This window comes from Bos taurus, chromosome 4, assembly GCF_002263795.3.
Source record: "Bos taurus isolate L1 Dominette 01449 registration number 42190680 breed Hereford chromosome 4, ARS-UCD2.0, whole genome shotgun sequence".
NCBI classification, from domain to species: domain Eukaryota; kingdom Metazoa; phylum Chordata; class Mammalia; order Artiodactyla; family Bovidae; genus Bos; species Bos taurus.
The window spans coordinates 60,335,508-60,356,066 of record NC_037331.1 but is presented as its reverse complement, the minus strand read 5'-3'; the positions used below and the strand labels follow the sequence as shown (position 1 = coordinate 60,356,066).

General features: G+C 43.0%; 1 protein-coding gene and 1 long non-coding RNA gene across 9 annotated transcripts in view; both read right to left on the bottom strand.

The window, feature by feature from the left end:
• The window catches only part of ELMO1 (engulfment and cell motility 1), a 582,500-nt gene that overhangs the window by 94,445 nt on the left and 467,496 nt on the right, over positions 1 to 20,559 (bottom strand). The window lies entirely within an intron of this gene.
• The window catches only part of LOC132345101 (uncharacterized), a 46,844-nt gene that overhangs the window by 1,290 nt on the left and 24,995 nt on the right, over positions 1 to 20,559 (bottom strand). The window contains exon 1 of the long non-coding RNA XR_009494232.1: positions 484 to 20,559. This exon is cut by the window's right edge and continues 24,995 nt beyond it. This is a non-coding gene — a long non-coding RNA (uncharacterized lncRNA). The remainder of the gene's footprint in view (positions 1 to 483) is intronic.

Below are 20,559 nucleotides of genomic sequence, written 5' to 3'. Positions count from 1 at the left end.
TCTGCCAATTACACTTGTTAGTGTTTCTGCCAGTTATGCTTGTTAGTGTAATTATGCAATTTGGTTGCATATTATATACACTGATGAAATGTGGGTGTGAAAAAAAAATGCTCTCAGCTGCATGATTTAGAAGGCTAGGGGAAAAAGTGGCTAAAACAAAATCAACCTGCTGTAGGGTTAGGTGTGGGTGGGTCAACACAAAAGACTGGAATCTTCTGTACTTGGATTGGTTCCTAAGTGCCTTCGAGATCTCATTCTACTTTAAGAAAACTGAAACGAAATCATGGATGATGTCTTTTCAGCCTGGTTTCTCAAAGACTGGTCATTAAAATCTCCAATCAGCAACTCTAAGAAATGCTTTGGTCTCACATTTTTAAAAGGTGAATTAATATGCATTTATATTTTTTAAATTAAAGTAAAATATTTAAGGCATATCTATATCATGTTACCATAACCATTTCCATGGTCTTTTTTAAAAATTACCTAATCAGCTGCCAATTCCAGCTGCATAGGGTAAGAGGGCCCTTAATCGCAGTTGCTTCATTTTTCATCCTTTGTTCTTAGACGGGCAAATGCTGTTTTGTTTTCTTTCTTAACCTAGTTGTCATCAATGGTCACCTAGAATGTAAGTTCCATTAGGGAGGGGATGTTTGCTTTGTTCAATGAATGATGTTCTAGAATAAAAAAAGTTCTATTGGTTCAAAACATCAAAGACATTGTTAATTTTTTTAAAAAAGGAAAATGTGTTTACTTGCATAACTTTTAAAGCTATTAGAAAATGGAAAATGACCCATAAATCACCTTCTTTGGAGGTAATTATACCTTAGGAATGAGTCTCAGGAAAGACTTTGTTGATTTCCTGGCCATATCATATGTAGGTCAAAGACTTTGTCACTTACCATAGACAGAAGCCTGAGACCTGCTCCCTACCCTGACCCAGTCAGGTGAGGGCCAGCACTCTTAGAGCAGCTCTACATACAGATTTGGTATGTTTCACCTCCTGGAAATGGAAGTCTACAGGGTGTAAACCTCATTCCAACGTGGATTTCTGTGTTTATTGTATTCACTCACCCAGAACTGCGTTTTCTGAATTTCTCAGGGATGACATAGTAATAAACATATCAGCAGTATTGTAGCGGTTCTGGACTATTCCACATGCATATAAGAGTCCTTATCCCCATCCAGATTGCAGATAAACTCTTCCCTTGGAGAGCTGCAGGCACTCTGAGAAAGTCAGGCCAGAAAGGAGAGAACAGGGAGCGTCACAGTGCACTCTCCTGCTTTTAGCTGAGGAGACTGGGAGCCAGAGGGGCCAACTGGCTGGCCCACAGCGTGCATGGAATAGTATCTGACCTAGAGTGAGAACGCAAATCTCCTGTTCTAATCTTTGCCACACTGTATGCCCCTGGAAAAAGGAAAATAGGAAGAGGAATCAAAAGGGTACGAATGAGTTCAAAAGGCCACCCTGTCCCTACATGTGGCATGTACACAATAAATACTGGTTGGTTTGGCTGCCTGACTCCACAGGTGGCAAAAGGCTGAATATCATGGGGTGTGAACAACATCAAGACTTTGTAAATGAGAAGAATCTGGAATGGCATATGTTGTTGCCATCCTCCTAACCCCATTAGCAGCTGGGCAAGTGGAGATCAAAGAGACAACCTTTCCCAGTTCTGAGACTGTAATCTCTGGAGGGACTTCTGAACACAGCCTACATTGGCAATTAACCCACAACTTCACAAGGGTTTACAGTCATGGCAGGGCAAATCTGGTGAAAGCAACATCAGACAGAGCAGGCCAAGGAGAGCCTTCCACACTCCAAGTGTGGAAGGAAAGGCAATTGCCTGGTGGCTTACAAGTCTTTCATTTATAAGGGTGATTATCTCCATGGGCTTCCTTCATAGCTCAGTCAGCAAAGAATCTGCCTGCAATGCAGGAGACCCAGGTTCAATTCCTGGGTCAGGAAGACCCCCTGGAGAAGGAAATGGCAATCCCCTCTAGGGGATTTCCATGATTTCTAGGTTTTCCATGCTTGCCTGGAAAACCCCATGGACAGAGAAGCCTGGTGGGCTATTATAGTCCATGGGGTTGCAAGAGTCGGACACAACTTAGTGACTAAACCTCCACCACAATCTCCACAGAGGGACGTATAGAGAACAGAGAAGCACAAAGGTACCACTGAGGCTGCTTTTCTGGATTGTGAGTGTTTATCTATTCATCAGCCCCTGAGAGGGTCATGCTTAGTGATCTGAAGCACAGGCTTGGGCAAGAGACAACCCATAGTTTAGAATACTGGTTCTGATGCTGGGCAAGTTGTTTAGCATTTCTTAAAACTTCAGTTCCTTTATTTGTAAACTGAGGGGAAAAGGCATCTACCTCAGTTTTGTTGTGAATATTAAAAGAAATAATCAATGCCAAGTGCTTAGCACATAGTAGATGTTTAACAAATATTGGCTAATGAATAATAAATAAGTAATGCATGTGTGCTAACTCCTTTCACTCATATCTGACTCTTTGAGACCCTATGGACTGTAGGCCCATATTCTCCTCTGTCCATGGGATTCTCCAGGCAAGACTACTGGAATGGGTTGCCATGCCTTCCTCCAGGGGATCTTTCCAACCCAGGGATTGAACCTGGGTCTCCTTTGTCTCATGCATTGGCAGGCGGGTTCTTTATGACTAGTGTCACCTGTGAAGCCCAATAACTAAATAATAATAAAAACAGGAAATTGATAGTCTTAAGGAAATATGAGAAACTTTCATCATCTGAGTCAGTCATCTGAGCGTCTAGCACAGGCACACTCTCTAAGCACTCACAAAGCACAGGCATTGTGAGGCTTTAAGAAGCCCTCCACAAAAGGAGTCTCTTCACCAGCAGGGGAGTTATACCATGTACATAATTAGCTTTTAAGTGAGGTAGAAGATTATAAATGCACAAGAGAGGCACAGTTAAAGTGTGATAAGAGGTTGGGAGAAGAAAAGACAACTTCTAGCTGGGGAATTCAGAGCAGCTTCATGAATAAGGTGGCACTGTCCCTCAGCTATGTGGTCATATAGTGTTTTTTTAGAATAAACTCTACCACTCTCTGACACCATGCCTTTCTTTTAACACAGGTGTAAAAAGCTAAGAGTAGTTTCTTTAAGGGCTTCCCAGGTGGTTCAGTGGTGAAAAATCTGCTTGCCAATGCAGGACACTGAGGTTCAATCTCTGGGTTGGGAATATCCCCTGGAGAAGGAAATGGCAATCCACTCCAGTATTCTTGCCTGGAAAATCCCCTGGACAGAGGAGTATGGTGGGTTGAAATCCATGAAGTCACATGAGAGTCAAACACAACTTAGTGACTAAACAACAAGTTTCTTTAGAATTCTCTGCATCAGCATTTTTCAGAATATGCTTTGGGTTACACTAGTTCCGTGATATGCTCAGTGGGGTAGGGGAAAGGAAATTGGATAAGAAGGAAAGAATTCTGTGATGTATAATTTTAAGAAACTTCAGTTTTTATACCCTTCTCCTGGAGGCTCACTATATGTATCAGGATATATGAGTTAAATCTATTCAACTTACAAAATAAACCTAGGATATCACAAACATATTTGGTCATGTAACACCTTTTATCTCTTAGTACAATACCTACTCGGAGAAGGAAATGGCAACCCACTCCAGTATTCTTGCCTGGAGAATCCTGTGGACGGGGGAGCCTGGTGGGCTGCCATCAATGGGGTCATGCAGGGTTAGACACGACTGAAGTGACTTAGCAGCAGCAGCATAATACCTACGGATTTTCTAGTTCACCTTGGAAACTGTTGCCTTGAATGAGTTGCATGCAATGAATACCATGTCAAACCTAACCATATTCAGGCAATCTAGAAGGAAAGTTTGTGGCTTCTGGCTTTGTGCCTTGGGACCACACTCAGGGGAGATGATCAAACACACACTTCCAAAGGATTTAACTCATCTTTTCCATCTTTTCTACAAAACACCCTTACGTGGCCTGTCACAACACCTTGTGAGGTGGACTTTGTCTCCTTTCCACAGGTGAGCAAACTAAAGCTCAGAGAAGGTAGACCAGTGTGCCTAAGACTGCACAGCTGAGAAATGGCAGGACTTGGGGTCTGTTCCTAAGCCTTCCTGGTCACTCTACCCCAGTTGTCTTAGATGTACAATAGTGCTAGAAAGCTAGGATCACCTTAGTTTAGTGCTGGGTGATTCTAGGGAATAGGGTTTTAAGGACAGACATAAGTAGTAATCTATAATTTATACAAATCTAGTGGAAATACAGTCATCATCTTATCAACAGATATTCAGAGATCCACTTTTTTAAGGTCCAACAGTCCCAAGCATTCTCCTGTTCGGCCAGATCTCCACACACTGGTTCACCACCTGGTGGACACTGAGCACAGAATTGCAGGGTCACTGGGCCACATCCCACCCTAACTCACTAAATGGTCCGCTCTTCTGCCACATCTGGAAAATCTTTCCTGTTCTACCAGGAAGCACTACTGCATGTTAGTTCTAAGACTCCTCAGCTATATATGGAAGAAACAAAGTGATTTTTACAAAACATCAGTCAACAGTCCTTGAAATAGAAACATGAAGTAATTACAAGTGACAGTTCTCCAATTGTGCTAAGACTCAGAAGCGGTGCTTTCCCGGTCTCAGGAGACCAACTGGTGCCACTACCATCTGAGAAAACCTACGACGTGGGCTGAGAATTTCAGAAGAGTTATGGAGAAGATGCTTTCTTTGCTGTAGACAACGAGTTATCTCAGTTGCACGAAATCCACATATTTACACCATGACTGAGAAAATCTGGATAAATGGCATGACTTGCTCCCTTTAAAGGAAGTGTTTCCTGCAATGGAGGATTCAGTGTATTTTAGTTTGAAGGGGTCTTAACAAGAGATCATACATGGCCTTGCATGATAATTAGGAGGTTTACTGCTCCAGCCAGGACACTCAGATAGTAAAGAATCTGCCTACAATGGACGAGACCTGGGTTTGATTCCTGGGTTGGGAAGATCCCCTGAAGAAGGGAATGGAAACCCACTCCAGTATTCTTGCCTGGAGAATCCCATGGACTGAGGAGCCTGGCGGGCTACAGTCCATGGGGTCACAAACAGCTGGACGCAACCAAGTGATTAACACAACACAGCATCAACTGCCCCAGCCAGGACCTTTTCAGGCTCCGTGAAAAGCCTGTACATAGGATGAACACTTGCTGAGAAAAGAAACACAAAGTATAGGAGCCTAGGAGTTGTTATACTATCTGGTAAGATGCTCCCAGGAGGGAGGAAGAGTTAGAAGAAAAAAGGTGGCTGTTACAACATACTACTGAGAGTTTCCAGGGTGCGCTTAGAGGGATAAACTGCCACGACAAGCCACCTTCAGATCACAGCAGCAGCAGGCTGGCCTAGCAGGATGGTGCACGGTGCCAGAGACCTCAGCTACCCCTGGAACCTGGATTTCCATCTCAGAGGTGCTCCCTATCAGTTGCTCCCCCCATCAGTTGCTCCCCCCTTATTTTGAGCACCCGGTTCTTTATTTGCACATCAGGGAAAACCTTTACCACATGGTTAGAGGATGATGTACATGCAAAAGAGAATGAAATTCACCAAAGTCCTTCCCATGTATGCATTCATGGTCACTTACTTAGGTGGGTTATGTAATTCTGGGATTGTCAACAATATTTTTCTTTAAGTATTAAACAAACTGATATTATCATTAGTGTTTGTATAAATTAATCTTATTTGCCCCACATCCGTTCTTAAGCTCTGCCTTAGCTTAGGTACTATACTAGTCCTAACACAGAGTTACTCACTTTCCCCTTGTCTACAGTCCCCTCTATGGTGTTCTGGATCATCACTCATGGACAGATCTTCATCCAATTGTTTGAGTCAGAAGGACAATGAAGGACAGACCGCCATTCAGTTTCATTAATTGATATTACCAATTAGATTAGATTTTTGAGATCAAAGATAGTCTTGCTCCTACTTCTCTCCCCAGCACCTGGCATAGGTGTCCAATCGCTGCATAAGAGGGTTTGACTAAATGAATGATTGGAGTGTATATCTATCTTGAATTATGGAACTGTATTATATGCCTCTAAGTAATATACTCACCCCTTGCTAGGTAAACAAGAGTATTACTTTGGATTTTGGGAATACCTTGCAATTTTTTTCAATGAAAGAACATATGTTCATAACAATAAAAAACAAACAAGACCTTCACTCCAGCTCTACATAACAACACTCACCCTCCCTCCTGGGGCCTCAAAGGCCCCCTTTCTGGCTTTGTGTGGAAACTGGCACAGGTGCCCTCTTGATGAGGCCTTATGTACTAGACAACAGTTGTGCAATCCTTTATGAAGATGCCAATAATGTGGCTGGTTTCATAGTTAGTAAATGATCGGGGAATTGTTCAGAAAGGCAGGGATGAGTGAGCGAGTAGGATGGAGGGAGCAAGTACCCCAGGTGGGCATCTTTTCTCAGTGCCATCTGATAATGTCATAAACACACACAGAACACTTACCTCATGCCGTCTGAATCACTCTCTATATATGAATTACTTATTCACCACAGCAACACTCCCCATTTTAAACATAAAGAAATTTAGGCACAAAAAGTTAAGGAATATGCTACAGATCTCTCAGCAAGTAAATGGCAGAAAAAGGAGGTGAGCCTGGCCATGTGGTTTGAGTTCCTTCTTGCAACGGTAACATCCTGCTTCTTAGATATCACAGTCCAGAGAATTTGATGATCATTCTCATCTGTATCATAACAATTGAGAAGCTGAGATTCAAAGAGACTCAAAATCTTTCCCAGAGTCCACCAATTCACATAAGGAGTGCACAACTCAAAATGAAGTCTGTCTGATTACGAAGCTCTTACCCTTGGCAGTATCCTACTGGGGCTTCCTATATGATATGTTCTCCCCTTCTTACAGTTTTTGTGGAAGATGCCTCATTATTTCCTAGGCTGAGCACCTGGTTCAGCTATACTGTTGAATATCGAGCTGTAATTTTACCAGGAATAATTTTTCTGGTCTCTTCCCTAACATGGAAACAAGATTCCCTGATAATAAGAGCTCATAGAGTCAGCTCCACTCCCCAAACATTGGTCTGTTGCCTGCTGGCTGCTGGGTGCTGTACAGATTGCTCTGGAAGCAGAAGGCCTGGACAAGCGTGGCCTGGGAGGCATTCAAATCCCTTATTGGAAACATAGGCCTTTATCCATGGAGACAAGACTTGGGAGGAAAAGCCCAAAGCCCTAAACCCTAATAAATTAGCAGTCCTTTTGAGCGTGGAAGTATAACTAGAAGGTAACCAGGCCAGAGAAGCCAAGGAGACTGTGCTAGTGGTGATCAGTGGCCCAGGAGAGGAAAGAAAAGCCCTGAATTCACTCTGTGAACACAGAGCAGAGCAAATATATGTGCTATATTTTATACTGACGGCTGACTCCTATCAGCTTTGCTCTCTTCTCTTGGGATAAGACTAAAGGGAAAAACCACAGACAACATTGCTATCGTTGCTTCTTCATTATTTATGTGTTATTTCCTACTGCAGTTCTCCACAATATCTTTCCTCCTAATTTCCTATTTTGAATTGTTCAATTGCATGGTATCTATTGGGTTTCCTTGGTGGCTCAGAGGTAAAGAATGTGCCTGCAATGCAAGAGATGCAGATTCTATCCCTGGGTCAGGAAGATCCCCTGGAGAAGGATATGGCGATCCACTCCAGAGTTCTTGCCTGGAAAATCCCACGGACAGAGAAGCCTAGCAGGCTACAGTCCACGGAATCAGAGAAGAGTGGGACACGACTTAGTAACTAAACAACAACATGGTGTCTGTTATTATCATTTGCTTTCTCAATACCTTTTTTTTTTTTTCTGTTCTGCTGCACTGTGAGGCTTGTGGGATCTTAGTTCCCTGACCAGAGATTGATTCCAAGCCCTCGGTCATGAAAGTGTGGAGTCCTAACCACTGAACTGCCGGGGAATTTCCATCAAAACTTTCGTGGAAGGGGAAAATAATAATTTTTGATTACTACTGCTATCTTAGGCACCTTCTAGAATCATTTGACTCACCTTATATGATTTATAACTTGTCTACTTCCAGAAGGAATTGAAAAGCCTTATGACAACACAATGCACCAGATCAGTGAGCCCTCAGAAACAAGAAGAAGCAGGAAATAAACATTATAGAAGGAGGGAAGTATACTCCAAACAGAGCCCAGCCACAGTGACAGAGTGTTTAATTTAGCACGAAGCTTTCTGGGCATCCTTAGAATGACCATTTAGAAGGCCATCACTTTAATCTGCATTATTCCAGCTGTGGACACTTAGCCCACAATTTAAGAATAAGAATGGCTCTATATTTTTCCAAGAGTGGCTTACTGCATTCTCGTTGCTGTGGATGCACTGAGATGACCACTGGGCCAATTTCTTCTGCAAGATGACTTGCTGATGTAAATGGTTCCTCACCCCACCCATTCTCTTTTAGGTCAGCAGCCATGGTGTGCCCACACACAACAGCCAACATCTACCCAGAGCCCTTGAAGGCACTATTTTTAGCAAAGCAGCCACACAACACACAATCCAGAATGACTGTGTGTCTCACTTCACCTGCTTTTCTTTCCAACAGGATGAACTTAAATTAGAAGGGGCCAACGAATCACTATATCAGACAAATTTCCACTCTGACTGCCAAACCTGAAAAAGTGACATTTTAAAGAAACCCTTTTGGAATCCTGGAAGGAACGGCACTGGAGGCAGGTTATTGAAATGACTGATTTACACCTGTCCCTGCCTCTGCCTGCCAAAGGAGGATGGGACAGGGACAGGCTGCTGGCACAGCAGACGTGGCCCGAGCTCACAGCAAGAACAGCAAAGTTGACAGCTGTGCTTTTCTGCACCGAACACCCTGGGAAAATCAACGCTTGGGCAGCCCTGCTGCCATCTGTGGAGTTTCTACAGCAGACAGGTTATTTATAGAAACTTGTTTGTGCAAAGCCAATATTTACCTGTCTGGGCTGTCAAAATTTACAATTCATCTGTGCCATTAGCCTGCTGTTTTCCTGTTAATAATGGAAATTTCCATCACCAGGAAGAGAGGCTTGGGGTAGCTATGAGGGCTATACTGTGTCCCAGTAGGTAGAGCAATGAGTAGAATTAATGGTTACAGGGAAAATACATCTGCTGTCCAAGTGGCCACTGGACCCTCCTGCTTTGCTGTGAGGATAAAGGGTTGTCAGGACAGAAAAGTGGAATTCTCCCAGTCACTTCATTACGGTTGAAGCCTTAATGCCACCCCTGGCTAAAATCAAAATGGCATTTGCTGCAACAACCTTTATGTGTGTGTGTTGTGTGTGTGCATGTGTGTGTGTGTGCATACAGGTGGGTGTATGTTGGTCTGTAACTTCTAAAGGAAGATACCAATAGTGAGGATAGAGGTGGGGTGGTTTTCCATAAATTCCTATCCTTTCTTTCTGAAACCATCAAGACTCTACTTTTCACTGAGAACAGCCTTCTCTTCTACCTCACTGATCATCCTCTTCAGTATCTTTTGTGAGTTTGTGTTCATCTGCACGTCACTTAGACGCAGTTACAGGTGTAGACAATGAACTGATGGTTCCCAGGATGTAAAAGGAGGGAGGGACAAACTAGAAGATTGGGAGGGACAAACTAGAAGATTGGGACTGACATATAAACACTGCTATATATAAAGTAGATAACTAATAAGGGTCTACTGTATAGCACAGGGAACTCTACTCAATACTGTGTAATGATCTATATGGGAAAAGCATCGAAAAAGATAGGATATATGTACATGGATAACGGATTCACTTTTCTGTACACTTGAAACTAACACAACACTGCAAATCAACTATACTCTAACAATAATTAAAATAAAAAAATAAATGCAGGTGCACAGTCCTGGACCCTCTTTCTCTTCTCACTCTCCACCTTCTCCCTCGGTGGTCTTCTTTATTCAAATGATTTACAGTTCTATCTCATGCTTATGAAACCAATTTTGTATCTCCAGCTAATCCCACTTACCTTTGCTCATCAGTCCCTCTAGCTCTACCCAGGACATGACTTCCATGTGTATGCACACAAATCCCTTTTCATCTAGATCAGAAACTGAACTCATCTCTCCCCAAATCCTGGTTTGCTATTATTCTCAGAATTCTCTATCTTGGTTGGAGGTTCCAATATCCACCAGAAATCATATTCAATGTCTCACTTTCCAACTCACTCTCAATTGCAATCAACAAATCACCCAGCTCTGTTGATTTCACAGCCTAAACATTGATTGATTCCATTTCCATTTTGGCCTGTACCTTGATTCGATCTTGTATCATGTCCTTCTTGGATTAGCAACCACCTCCTAAACCTCCTAAACTGGTCTCTCCTCTGGTCATCTGGGACTTTTCAATCCAGAAAGTTTTCTTTCTAAAGCACAAAGACCACAGTGTCTACTTGGCTTAATATATTTCTGTAGTCTTCCATAACCCTGGGACAAAGCCTGAATCTCACAGCAGGTTGTACAAGGCCCTTCACAAGCTGACCCAGCTCACATCTACAGCTGTATTTCTTGATGCTCTCCTGCTTACACACAGATCAATGATCTGGAAGCATCCACAGTGGAGCAACCATATTCCTCTTCCTGGAATATCCCACAAGCACCTCTGCCCCCAAGATTCTCTCCTCCTTCAGGATGTTGCCTGAGGATATCAACTCAATCAACTACGTTCATGATAAAATTCACGAAGGTAGGGCTCAATTGACAGAAGATGAGCAAATATTTGTTTGTGACAAACAGCCAAGTGGAGGATTATGTGTTCTTTTGATTTAATTTTCCCAGCTTCTGTGATAGTTCGTAGCATGCAGTAGATGTTCAAGAAATGCAAACTGAATACAGAAGTGGTAAAAAGTGGTGAATAACATAACTAGAATGAATAGGATCTTGATTTTATATGGAATTTATCTTACAGCAGCTTATAAGCACTCTAAAGGACATTTTGCCTTTAAAATTGGTGAGATAAATGGGGGAGAGAGAGAGAGAGGGATGTTCTTCTGTGCACTGACGGGGAAGGTAAGGGAAACTAAGGCAACTTGTGGGATCCAAGTGCACATAACTTTGTGCAGAAGAAGCTGGACTCCTTCGGCTAAACTCTGGAGCAAGAAGATGATCTGTCATCTGGCTAGTAAGTCAGCCAGGTATAGGAACTCTGCATACATTATCATTTTATCCTTACAAAGGTTCTACAACATAGAGGAGAAATACAGAATTTTCTTTATGGCCAACTAGATGCTCCATAAATGGGCTGGGCTTACTCAACGCTCACCTTCTCGGGTTCTGCCTTTTTTGGTCAGAGTTTCCAAGCTCTCTATTCCCCCAGTGCTTCGTTACATCTCCTTTTCATCCCTCCTGTCTATCTTAGCACTTTTTCGGAGTTTAATTTTAGAAGATGAAACCACTGGCATTTCCCAAATGAACACAGTTTGAGGAACAAAATACTATGTATGTTATACAAACAATGAGGTACATGGCTGATGGGAAGTGATTGACTCCTGACTGGCTGGACTGGCTGACAGGCCCATTATTCACAGATGTGAGAGAGGAGGTGACATTTCCTTTAGCCTCATGAGTGAGACTCAGGAACTGAGCAGCCCACAAGCAGCTTTTTATGTAACCAGCCCACCATCTCTGCAGGAGACATGAGTTAAAACATCTGTTTTCTTTCCTCTTCCCTCCTGCAGTTCACTTTTCATGGTGGGTGACTGGGCAAAGGGTCACTCACCATGGAGCCCCAGGTTTTTCAAATTTCCTCCTTTGCCCCCAGCCACTCCTATCTTCTGTCCTTTGGTCCAACCTCCCCTGGATTTTGGTTCAACCTCCCTTGGATTCCAGGGCCGGCTGTGCTTCCTGGCTCCAGGAAGTTTACCTCTTTCTCTCTACTTCTTTGCTCATTCCTAAGGGGAAGGTAACAAGTGTGCACCTCTCAGCAAGGCTAGGGATGGACTCAGTCCTTCTTCAGTAGCAACACTGATCTACCCAGAGATATAGCCAGTTAGGTATTCCTCAAACCTTTGTGCACACAAGACACTGTGCCTTAGGGACAGAGTCCTTATGGGGATCAGCTCTGGGCATCCTCTGTCAAGGCTCTGGGATAGACTGAAGATATAGTCCGAGAGTTAAGCTGAGGATAGGCTCCAGGAAGCTGTTACAGTGGGATGTGTGCCCAAACGGCTGGGGGCAGGGGTCTGAGATAAAGGCGAGGAGGGTATGCCTGCCTATTGCCCCTGTAGAGCCATAGATGACACCTTATTCCCCTGTCACTCAAGGCAGAAATGGAGGAGGCTCCATTTCTCTGTAACTTCTCTCTACTCATAGTGGGACCATCAGCTTCTCTCTAAAATATATCTTGGAATCACTTTCTTGCCTCTATGCTCTATTGCCTTGGTCCAGGCCACCATCACCTACTGCTTGGACCACTACATCAGTCTCCTCACTGGTCTTCCTACTTCCACTCTTAAGCTGCCCCTATCTATTCTGGGTTCAACAATGGAGATCACCTTAAAAGTAATTCAGATCTCATGTAAACATATATCTCTGCTGTATCTATAGCTGATTCACTTTGTTGTACAGTAGAAACTAACACAACATTGTAAAACAATTATACTCCAATAATAAAGTAAAAAAAATTATATTAAAAATGTGCAGGGGCAAATTTCAAATTAAAAAAAAGTAATTCAGGTGAGTGCATCATATTGCTTAACATGCGTCAATGGTTTCTCACATTGCCTAGACTGAAGTTCAACCCCCTCACCCTGGTCAACAAGAACCTGCATGATTTGATCCCTACCCAAATCACCAACATCATCTTCTGTCACTTTCCCCCTCACTCTGCTCTGGCCAAAGCAGCCTTAATATCACTTCCTTGAACAAACCAAGCTCTTTCCTGTCTTGGGTCTTCTGCACCCCCTGCCTGGAATGTACTCTCCTCCACACACTTTCACATAACGGCCTTGGTAATACAGACTGCACCAGAGGTCAGGGATACAGTCGAAGGACCTGCCTTTCTAACAGGTTGTAGGTGAAACTGATGGTGCTGGCCCAGGGACCACAGCTTTCTCTGACCACACTGTTCAGAAGGTTTCCCCTCCCCCTGGTAGGTTCTGTCTGTGCCCGTTTGGGTTTACTTCATAGTACTTCTTACATTTGAGACCATTCTGCCTCGTTTATTCTCGTGTTGCCTTTGCTTCTCTCCCCTGCTAGACCGTAAGCTCCATGAAAGCAGAACCACGCCTCTTTGGCTCAGCATTGCGTCCCCAGTGACTGGTGCAAGGCCTGGCAAATAGTAGGCTCTCAGTAAATACTTATTCAAGGAAAAACAACACAAAGGGGGATATAAAGGCCAGAGCAAGAGACTCTGAACTCAAAGACCTCTACATGAAATTAGTAAGGAGATTGCAGCTGGAGCTGGTTGGGAACCAGAGAGGAGGGTCTGGGCACCAGCAGGATGTCCCCAGGCAAGGGCCAGTGACTGCTGAAAGGTGTGTCCCTCTGGCAAACCCACTGCACACAGATGCTCAGTGTCAGGTGGAGGCCCATCTCCACCCCTGGGGGCTGCCAGGCTCAAGGCAGAACATGGATCTTGAGAAGAACCTCCCAGAGGATCCAGGTAGATTTTAAAGGAAATCAGTCAAAGAGGCCATCAAAGGCCTTTTAATTAAATGTTCTGCTTGGTAACCTCTTAGCGATTGTTCCTTGTCCCTGCGGGGTCAAACACGGCACCTGGCCATGGGAGGTGAGAGAGAGATGGAGTTGGCCACGGAAGCTTCGATGGCATTTTAATGAATGCTACAGAGAACGAGAAGGGTAGGCAGACAAAAGCTGTGAAAGATGACACTAATGAGTCTTATCCAGCTATGTGGATTTATGTGATGAATGCCCAGCACAGAAGAAACATTTGATTAATAGGACAGCCTCTCTGTATCATCACTCTCACCTTAGAGTCTCCAGGTAAAGGGGTGGTTATAAAGGGGCTGACTTGCTTTTAAGCAAGGTTCAAAGAAAAAACAATCACTCTAGACTCAGTTATGAAAATGAGTGGAGGGAAAGTGGGAATTGTAATGGTGCTTTTGGAAAATAAAAGGAAAAAAAAAAGACTTAACACGTTCTTTCCTATCACAGAGAGTCTCAAGAGAGGTCTACTTACATAAGAGAAGTTCTACTGGCATGTGAATGGATGGGGAGGGAAAAGTACTGACATCAAAGAAGACAGGGGTTCTTCTGCCCTTGGAGAAGACAATCTCTTCATTACTCTCAAAGCACTGCTTACGGGACCCAAAGGAAGGTGACAGGACTCTCATGACATTTCAGTACCATGAGGTCAGGTGTCGAATGGTAGAAGACAGGTACTGCTCTCTTCATATAAACATGAACATCACACACAAACCCCAAATTAGTTGTGCAAATACTTTTTAGGTCTGCAGTTAATGTCCGAAAAGCCCAACTGTGACAATCTGTTAGATATATTTATGACACAAGTATGCTAAATTCAATCTAATTAAGTTAGAATAGATAGCAATATTTTAAAATGTGATCCTTAATGCAACCATCTACCAAAAAAAAAAAACACTTAAAAATTTTAGTGCACAGCTTTCTAGCACTTTTCGTAAGAATAGGTTTAGTATAATATTGTACATATTGTTTTTAAAACCTTTTTTATATAACATAAACATCTTTTCTATATAAAATCTATGCTAATACATCAACATCTTTAAGGAAAACAGTTTTCTATTTTCTTTTCTCCTATTGCTGAACATGTAGGCAGTTTCCAATTTTAACCGGTATTGAACGTACCCACAGAAGAGTTTGGCATCTTATGGGCATGTGTGTTAACATGTTGCTGAATGAATGACTAGATTTCACCTTTCCTTGCTCCAGACCTGGAACAGTATAGTGTGTGTGTGTGTGTGTGTACGTGTGCGTTTGGTCATCTCAAGGGTAATTTTGGAAAAAGGAGAAGTAAATGTTTCAATCTAAAGTTACTATCTTTATTCAGAAGCTAATAGACCTGTACTGAAAATTTTAATGCTCTGGACTTGATGCCTAAAACTTGGATACTTGCTCTGAGTCTCAGGCAGGCTTTCCAAAGACACTGCAGTTGCTCATAAGTGCGTAAACACACAAGTTGCTGGAAGGCAGGAGAAGCCCATGTGCAGGCTTACATAGAGCATTAAGCCATCTCCCCTCATCGTCATAGCAGTGCTGTGAGCTAGGTGTGTCGACCTCATTTACGGTTGAGAAATGGAAACTAGGAAAGTAAAGGAATTGCTGGAGGTCACAGAGCCACCAAAGTATCAGGGTTAAAGTTCAGACTAAGTGCTCAGGGCGCCTTCTACTGAGGGCAGATGCCCCTGGGCAAGGCTGATGGGGAAGGACAGGCATCTATGGAAGGCAGTCCAGGGATTGTTGGACTGCCAAATGAAGGATGAAGATAATGGGTAAGGGCCAAGAGGGCCCAGGTGCAGGAGTCTGTGCTCAGTAGCAGGTAGAGTTTTCAGTCCTCCACCCCAAACACCACCAAAGAACTTCAAAAAAGTAATGCCAGCATGCATGCTCAGTCCCTTCAGTCGTGTCCGACTCTTTGCGACCCCAGGGACTGTAGCCCGCCAGGATCCTCTGTCCATGGTATTCTCCAGGCAAGAATACTGGGGTGGGTTGCCATGCCCTCCTGCAGAGCATCTTCCCAACCCAGAGATCCAACCTATGTCTCCTGCATTGCAAGTGGATGCTTTACCCGCTAAGCCACCTGGGAAGTGCGCCCCCCCCATGCCCCCAAAAAGTGGTACCTTCTTGTTTTGGCCTAAGGCAGTGAGGCAAACTTCAGCTGTGGCACCTGGTCAAAGTGAACCTCAGACCTCAACAAGGAGTATGTGCACTTTCTCTTAAAAGATAAGAATCCAAGGTTCTGTTAACAGGCGGGGCACTTTCTGGCCTGATATTGCTAAGTGCATGTATTTTTTCAGCTCTTTTGAAACTGTTTCTCTAAAAATGGTTTCCTTGAACCACCTTCCTTGGAATCACATAATTTGTTTGTTTTTTAAAGCAGATTCCTAAACCGTATCCCTATTAAATCTTACTGAATCAGAAATTTTGCAGGTGGTTTCCAAGATTTGGCATTTTTACAAGTATACCAGGTGAGAAATGTTTCTAGGTACTAAAATTTGAGAGTCATTCTTTAAATTCATTGTACAATTTCTGACTTTGGGGTCTTAACGAGACAAAGTTTATAACTGAAAGATTAGAGTCAGTATCAGCTGTCATGTCTATCATGCTTTAAGGCATGAAAAGGCTTTCATGTTACCTCATATATGGTCTCTGTGTAGTTCCCCTTGCACAGAGAAAGAAACGAATGCCAGGAGGTCATGTGACTTTTGGGCTCACGGCTCCTAACTGCTCACAATAGGAAGTAAACCCTCTTCTCTAGGTGCAAATCCTCTGCTTCTTTTTCTACATCCTCTCATCTCTTAATTATCACCAGTATACCCCTTGGTCTCATTCCTCAAAAATGGAGAATCCATTTTTAAGAGCAAATTCTCCAAGTAAAAGCACTTGGAAAAGCAACATGCTTAGCGGGTATCTTCTTTTATGAAAACACTTCATGATGTCTTGGAAGCGCGTATACCTCTTTTTGTTCCCCTTAAATTCGTCAAAGCTGCCGTGCGAAGGATACCAATTAGAGCTGTGATATCTTTCTGTCCCTTGCTGCCTCCTCGGGGTCCCAAAGGCAACCCTGTCCATGCCTCTTCCTCTACTCAGGTTGTTGCTTCCGCTTTGAATTCTCTCTCACATGACCTCTATCCCACTCCAATGGATGTGGCAAATTCTGAATCATCTTCCAAAGTCCAATCCAAGTATCTCCTGCTCTTCGTAGGTTCTCAGCTGCCCCTGCCCCATCCTTTACCCACTTTCTTTTTGCCTCCAAGAGGATTAACTGTTTTCACATCCTCTACTTAAGTCTAATGGAATTCAACAGGGCAGTTGGTTTGTCTGTCTCTACTGCTAGACCACTTGATGCTTGAGACTAGATCCTTTTTTCATTTTTATGTCTCTCTCTTAGTCAGTACTTGATACATAAATAGATGCCTGATTCAAATTTATCTCTCAATATTTGTTCCCTTTTTCAAAACCTTCTTTTGTCTAGGATGTCCTTAAGGCTATAAACATTTTGATTCAGGAACAAGTCAGAACAAAAATCAATAATTCTCTCCAAATTCCGCATTTGTTTCCTTTTCTTTTTTGAAAGAACACAATTAAGTGAGAAAATTTCCAAACAAGGCCTTGGTCTCTTCTGTATCCAAGAAGTAATTTTAGACCCAAATGCCATCAGATCAATCCATGTATTAAATGCTCGTAAAGGACAACTCTGAAATTGGCTAGGTTGCCTATAAAAAAAAAAGGTCAGTTTATCCAGGAAGTTTTGTTTTACAGCTTGAAAATGCGCTGAGGTGTATAAGAAAATGAGTTCGACTTTGAGACTGCCAAGTGAGGCCGTCTCGCGACAGCCTGGAGACAGACAAGGCTTTTTAGCAGTTGTTGGAAAGACTATCATCAAAAATATGTTGTGCCTACATACAGATGATTAGCCTACATAAACACCATCAGTTGGGAAATTCTTCAATGACTACTTTGAAATTGGAAAAGTTAAACTTATAACAGGCAAATAATGGGTGGTCTGTAGGTTTGATTATAGGGCAGGAAAAAAAAAATAACAAGAAATGATTAACTGAAGTGAGTTTCCACTGTCCTTTCACATCCATCAGCTACTTCTCTGGTAGTCTGAGTTTCCCAAGTCCGAAATGTCTAGTGGCGAGCAGAGGAAAATACCATTTCCAAGTTATGGTCCAAGTAATGTTGTCAATTTCGCACCAACTGTGATCGCCCCAAGAGATGGCCAAAGCCATTTAAATGCTATCAGCCTTGTTTCTGTGGAAAGGATGGCACCAACTCTTTTCCAAAGTGAATTTGAAGTACACTCCATCAAAATAGTACTTGTTGAAGCATTCAACCAACCTAGTAATTCTGAAATACATTCGGGCAAAGACCCCAAATATCACTGGATGGTGATTTTCTAATCTAGAGAAGATAATGGACAACTGAAGGAATATGGTTTCTGAAAACCTTGAGGTTGCTCTTGACAGGTTGGAGGCGAAACCCCTAGGGATCCCCAGCCCCTGTCAGACCACTCTCCTTGGCATCCAAAGAGCCTTCCAAGTGCTCCTGGTTTCTGGTGCTATTTCTGCTTTTCCTCCTCCCACCAATCCCACCTCCTCATGAGAACCACCAATGAGACCAGTTCCAACAAGAAACTACTGTCAGTTCTGAGTAGCCCACTCTCTCTGAGACTCCACCGGAATCAGACTGTCACACCTCTCATTGCTTTGTATCTCAGTCAAGACTCCAGCTCATTCCTCATCACCCAGACTCTCACAGATCTGCATTCCCAAAGGTTCTCTGTATTCCCTACTTTGCCTGAAGCTCTGGTCACCCCCTCCTATTATCTTCAGACCTTTCCAGTGTGCCCTCTGAAACCCAAGGTCTGTCATCAGTAAATTCCCCTGTGTCTTCTGAAAGCATTTGTTTCTCTTTCTTGCCGTGGTGGAAATCTGGATGACTTTCTAGAAGACTGTTTCTCTTCTGTAGGCTTCTCTAGTCTTCCTTCTACCTCTTGGTACTACTGCTCTTGGAGATTGGATAAGTTGTCCTTGCTCTTCCTGGCTGCATCCAGACCACTGTCCTTTCTACTCCTTAACCCTTGTCCAGTTCTTTTGAGATCCCATCAGATTATACTACTCACTAGCCCTCCTTGTGTTACTTACTCTCCTCCCCGTCATGCCCACAATTTACTAAAGATTTTCTTACCCTCTTTCCTATTGCCATCGTTCTGTTACTATTCCTAGTAATCCCAATATCCTCACAGAGGATCCATCCAACATCTAGCTTCTTAGTTCCATGGCCTCCTCAACCAATGATCTTGTCCATTATACACTCCAAAGTCACTCTTTGCTGTGATTGTATCTTAAACATTGTTATTGCTGATACAGAACATTAGCCAAAGTTTCAAGTTGACAACTACTATCTCATCTTTACAGTTCACTCTTGCTAATATGTCCATTCTGAACATTCTCTGAACTTACTGTGACTTCTGATAGTCATCATTTCCTTCCCTATTCATGTCTTCACTTTTTTATATCATTTATATTCCATTATAATTATAATCACTCCCTTACATTTGCTTCCAAATACCCAGCACCTCTCCCCTCCATACTTGCCCAGCAAATCACCGATCTTCCTTAAATCCTATTCTCTGCTCTGCCCTTCTGCAGAGTTGAGTGGCTGGAGGAAAGCATACAATGGTGCAGTCTGGCGTCATTTAAAATCTATGACCATGGCTAACAAGTGAGTTCTTAGTTCTGTTGGCAGTCCTACTGTGCTTCCCCAGTTGATCCACTCTTCATAGCTTCATTCTACTTGCAAACCTTCAGGGCCCCACCCCTTCCTTCTTAGTTTTCATCAGATAACTGATTCTCATTTCAGTAAGAAAGTAAAACCAATCACAAGAAAACTCCTCTAATTAGGCAGTGAATTAGAGCTGAAACTGCTTTAATCATGAGCACCAATGACCTCCAAAAGGCCCCTTCTGATAGATAATTTACAGTCTTCATTCCACAATAGGGTTTGAAACAGATGATTACTGCCTCTTCCTAAAAAAGTCTTTCTTCTCCTGACACTCAGAATACCACATTTTGTTGTCTGTGTGCTTTCTATTTTTTCTTAGTATCCGTTATTGAGTTTCTCTCTCTCTTTTTTTTTTTTGGCTATATCAGATGGCATGTGGGCTCTTAGTTCTTCAATCAGGGATCAAACCTGTGCCCCTTGCAGTGGAAGCATGGAGTTTTAACCATTGGACTGCTGGGGAAGTCCCTCATCTTTCTGATCTCTAACTGTTGGGAGTGCCCTGAGTTTGGTTCTTGAAGCTTGACTGTCACTCCCTAGATGAGCCAGCAACTCTCAAATTACATTCTGGTCCCAACCTCTTTGTAGGAGTCAGATGCATCTATTGCACTGCTCTCTCCACATCTGTATTTAGATATTTGTCAGGCATCTCACACCCAACAGCTCCAAACTCAACTTTTTCTTCCTCTTCCCTAATCCCAGATTTGTTCTTTCCCAGTGTTCCTCAACTCTATAAATGGTGCCATCAGAACCAAGAGTCATGGTTAATTTCATTCATTCTGTCCCATCCCTACTCCAATCAGCGTATCCTATTGGCTGTGTCTGGAACACAAATTCAAATGTGACTGCTCTGTCTTCTCCAACCCTTCCACCTTAGTCTAGGCCACCATGTCCCTTGCCTGCTGATCCCTGCAGCAGCAGCATCCTCATCTCTCATGTCATCTTAACTCCTCTGCAGTCACAGTGACCCTTTAAAACCTATCAGATCCTGCCATTCATGTGCTCACCATCTCCAAGGGCTCTGTGTCTTA